Source organism: Crocuta crocuta, unplaced genomic scaffold, assembly GCF_008692635.1.
Source record: "Crocuta crocuta isolate KB4526 unplaced genomic scaffold, BGI_CrCroc_1.0 scaffold70, whole genome shotgun sequence".
Classification (NCBI taxonomy): Eukaryota; Metazoa; Chordata; class Mammalia; order Carnivora; family Hyaenidae; genus Crocuta; species Crocuta crocuta.
The window spans coordinates 907,070-912,175 of NW_027528417.1; positions in this window are offsets into that span (position 1 = coordinate 907,070).

Below are 5,106 nucleotides of genomic sequence, written 5' to 3' on the forward strand. Positions count from 1 at the left end.
CCCCCCCAGCCCCCCGGGCCCCTGACCACTGACTTAGTTGCCTAATATGTCAATTCAACATTGCAGGACATGACTTGGGGCAGTGCAGTCTGGTGATGTCTTCCCTGAGGCCAGGTGCATATACCTGGAGTGGAGTGATGGCTACGAAGGGAAGGGTCCCGTAATGTGTCTGGTGGGGCTTTCTGGTCATAAGAGACCAACTTGTGCTTGCTTAAAGGGAAACAAATAGGAGTATCTCATGGAAACCATGTAGGGGAATTAAATTCAGCTGTCATTCAACGATCACTTAAAGCCTAGTCTGGGCACCAGAGACCCTGATTCTTTTTTTTTTTTTTTAATGTTTATTAATATTTGGGAGAGAGACAGAGACAGAGTGCGAGCAGGGGAGGAGCCGAGAGAGATGGAGACAGAATCAAAGCTCTGAGCTGTCACTACAGAGCCCAACGCGGGGCTCGAACTCATGAGCCGTGAGATCTTGACCTGAGCCAAGGTCAGATGCTCAACCAACTGAGCCACCCAGTCGCCCCCAGAGATTCTGATTCCTAAAATAAATTCCCTAACTTCCTGGGTCTTGTCTATGCCCTCCTTGTACATCTGCTCATTGTCTCTAAACATCAACTTTAACTACATGTGCGTGTGTGTGTGTAAATGTCTTTAATAGGATAATATAGTTGTTACAACTGCAAAGAGGTTTTTCTCTAAAGGAGTTTGTAACATGCAGCTACAGGCCCAGTCCTGTGGGTGAGGTGGATTGAAGAGGGAGCCTCTATCTTGGGATTTCAGCTGGGCAGACACACCAAAAGTTGTCTATCACATCTCTCAGTGTTTAACAACCACTGACATTTAAAGTCATTCAGGGGCGCCTGGGTGGCTCATTCGGCTGAGTGTCGGACTTTAGCTCAGATCATGTTCTCGTGGTTCACGAGTTCGAGTCCTGTGTGGGGCTCTGTGCTGACAGCTCTCCTGCTTCTGATTGTGTTAGTCTCTCTCTCTCTGCCCTCCCCGTCTCTCAAAAATAAATAAACACTTAAAAAAATTTAAGAAAAAAAGTAATTCCAATAGGTTTATTGCCTCCTGTCACCAGGGTTCTCATTGAGTCTTCTGGATGAGAATTTCTAGAACTGAATATTGAAGGGTCCATAGAAAGATCATTAACTCCTTCACATGTAAAGAAACTGGGTCCCAGAGAGGTGGCTAAGCTTATTCTGAATTACATAGCAGAGCCAGGATGAAAGCTATTTCCTGTTTTGGCGCTTTTCTCCCTCCGCCATTACGTCGTTACCAGATTGGCCCCTTGCCTCCATTCCTCTTAAGGGAATTACCTGTTAGCCAGGTGGAAGACCCCAGAATCCTCACAGTCTTGGCCTTTGGCTCTGGCTAGCAATGGCTGAGACAGTCAGGATATCTCTCGGCACTTACACAGAAATCTTTTGGGAATCTAGAATTCTTTGCATATTGTTACATTAGAAAAAATTAACCAAATGTTCATAATTTGATGTGTATTCTGAGACAGTCTATGCACTGTACTCAGTACCTGTTTCTAGAGGGTTTGAAAAAAATCCAAAAAGAATGGGACTAGTATGACTTTATGTTGTTTTTGAAGATTTTTCAACTTCTTTTTACGTCTCTTGCATATTGAATTAATTTCAATTTTTTAAAATTTCTTGGGAAATTTTCCATTAAATCAAGGTTTTCAAATTTATTATGTGGTTCATAACATTTTTCTTTTATGTCTTCCGTACCTCTGGTTATATTCCCTGTCTCATTCTTAATGTTCGGGCTTTCTCTTTTTCCTGATTAGCCTCACTACAGATTTTTATTTTTTTGTCCTTTTCAATTAATTGGCTCCTGTGTTATATCGGCACATATTTCAGTGCTATTATGTTCTAATTTATTGATTTCTGCTTTTGTTTTCTTGAATGTATTCTTCCTATTTTTGTATTCTTTTCTTCCCCTTTGATTATTTTTTGCCATGTCCTTGAATTGAATATTTTTAAACTTCGTTTAATAGCTAACCTATCATCATTGTGCTTCAATCCTATTATCAATATAAAGGAGGTTTCCAAGGCCTCTCTTATGGCTTTTGTTGACTCAGATTCTCATCTGACTGACTGATGTGGATGCTACCGCACCTCTGAGATATCCCCTTTAGCACTGGGGTTCTTACTTCATTTCTAAAAACCAGGAACATTTTCATATAATTACAATGCTGTTGTCACACTGAATTAATTATTTGAGAAAAACTAATGCCTAGTCCATATACAGTTCTCCCCAATTGTTCTAAAGATGGACTTTTTACAGAGTGTTTCTTCAGATCGGGATCCAAGCAAAGTCCACACACTGTATGTGGGTTGTCGCTTCTCTCTTTAATCTCATTTAATCCAGAGGAGTCCCTTTGCGGGCTCCCCGTTTTCTCGTGCCATTATCTTGTTGAAGAAGCCAGGTCTGCTGCTCCATGCACTGTCCCCCACGCTACATTGATCTGGTTTCTTTCTTGTTGTATTGTTTAGTTTGTTCCTCTATCCACCATATTTTGTGCGGTCTTAAAGTTCATGCTAAAGGCTTGATTTGATTCAGATTGGACTGTTGTGGCTACAATACTGAAAATATGGTGATGTGAGCCTTACAGCAGGCTTTGGTCTGCCCATGTCTTCCTCCACCACCCCCTTTCTTTCTTTCTTTCTTTCTTTCTTTCTTTCTTTCAATGTTTATTTATTTTGAGAGAGAGAGTGCATGCCCACGAACAGGGGAGGGAGAGAGGGGGAGAGAGAGAGAAAATCTTAAGCAGGCTCCACACTCAGCATGGAGCCTGATGCAGGGCTCAATCCCATGACTGAAATCAAGAGTTGGACACTCAACCAACAGAGCCACCCAGGTGCCCCTGGCCTGCCCAGTTTTAGTAATGCTAGGATTGGTCAGTGGATTCAGGCGTTGCAGCCTCATCTTGCCTCTGTCAGATTCCCTCCCAGTCTTTTACCTGATGGCTTTGGTCCACTGGTCATTGTCACCTGGATCTATTCTTTCATTAGGACTTATAATAATAATATAGTTGTCTTTTTAACTCTATCACCTTTTCTACACTTATGAGCTGAGTTCTTCTGTAAAGTAGAACTTTTCCTTAGTAATGAGGACTATTTAGTTACCTTGAAATACAGTTACATGCCGAGGAGTCACGGGCATGATCCGCAAGGGTAGGGATTCACTTGGCTTTAACTTCAGTGCCCGGACTGAGTAGGCCTCCACTAAGTACTTGTCGAAGGGACAACAGATGCATACTTCTTCCTCTTTATTTGCTAATTTTCAGAGTTAGGAATTGGTGTCTCCGTTTTGTTCATTGGGTTTTGGTTTTTTACTCACAGGTTCTTACATTTTAATCAAAATTTTCATTTCTAACCTTGAAGACTTTCTTTGTTTCAGTTTGCAGTGATTTTCATGGTCGTGATACCTCATCTTTGACTATCGGCAGCTTCTTCAAGATGGCTCCTGTGTCTCTTGCTACAAGCCCATTGGTCTTCGATAGCTGCCATGCTTTTCTGTGTAAGGTGCACTAGGCTCATCTCTATATCCCTATCCATACTTGGTTCAGAGTCCCAGTTCCTTGAAGTAGAGGCTGGTGGGAGAGATCACCATTAGGATGCTGGTGTTGCTTGTTATTAGCAGTCTTTGCTTCTAGGGCTTTCTGGTGCATGGAGCTAAGAAACATATGCATTCAGGCCATATTAGTATTTCCATTAAAATTTTTTAAAAATATTTATTTATTTTTGAGACAGAGGGAGAGGGACAGAGTGGGAGCTGGGGAGGAACAGAGAGACAGGGAGGCATGAATCTGAAGCAGCCTCCAGGCTCTGAGCTGTCAGCAGAGCCTGATGTGGGGGTCAAATTCACAAACTGCAAGTTCATGACCTGAGCCAAAGTTGGACGCTTAACCCACTGAGCCACCCAGGCGCCTCTTAGTATTTCCATTTTAACTTAACATTGCAGAGTTGGTATTTAACTCTTGTTTAACTTCTTTGATCTTCTACTAATATTTCATTTCTTTTATGCTGAAAATATTTGCTTCTAAAACTTTATCACAGTGACTTACTTGCTTTACCTATAATACACATGAGATGCTTTCAAAATAACTTTTTAAATAATTTAGCAATATTAATAATAGTAAGATTGCCAAATGAAGTTGAGATTTCTGTGCAGTTCTAGTTGTCTTTACAATTGTCTTTACTATATACTCCTCTAAGAATGTATAGTCAAAAGACTCTGCTCTAAAGTTAATTGAGGAGCGCCTGGGTGGCCTAGTCGGTTAAGCGTCCGACTTTCACTTAGGTCATGATCTCGTGGTTTGTGGGTTCGAGCCCCGCGTCGGGCTCTGTGCTGACTGCCAGCTCAGAGCCTAGAGCCTGTTTCAGAGTCTGTGACTCCCTCTCTCTCTGGCCCTCCCCTGCTCGCTCTCTCTCTCTCTCTCCTAGAAATAAATAAAACATTAAAAAAAATTAAAGTTAATTGAAGTCAGGGGCACCTGGGTGGCTCAGTCAGTTAAGTGTCTGACTTTGGCTCAGGTCATGATGTCACAGTTTGTGGGTTCAAGTCCCGTTTCAGGCTCTGTGCTGACAGCTCAGAGCCTGGAGCTGCTTCAGATTCTGTGTCTCCCTCTCTCTCTGCCCCTCCCCTGCTTGCTCTTTGTCTCTCAAAAATGAATAAACATTTAACAAATTTTTTAAAAATAAAGTTACTTGAAATCGTTATTTTTGTGTGTATGGTTATGTCACCAACTTGATATTCATGTAACTTTATTTGTTTAATCTTGGGACACGTTGAAGATTGCTTTTTATTTTTTACTGAATTTTACGTTTTATATATAAAAGGACATATTTCTTCTGAAGATAAAACTGTATGATGTTTCATTCCCACCCTTTTACTTATAATGCAGAGTAAGACTGATTGAAATTAGCCCTGTGTGCTCACCAGGGATTGTCTAGAAAATGAATTAGCCAGATTCTTGCCCTTTTCTGTGCTGGGATGATAGCACCTGTGACGAGTCAGCGCCAACTACAGAATTAGAGCGATGCCATCCATACAAGCCTGCTCTCCCTTCTGAGACAGAAGCAAGTT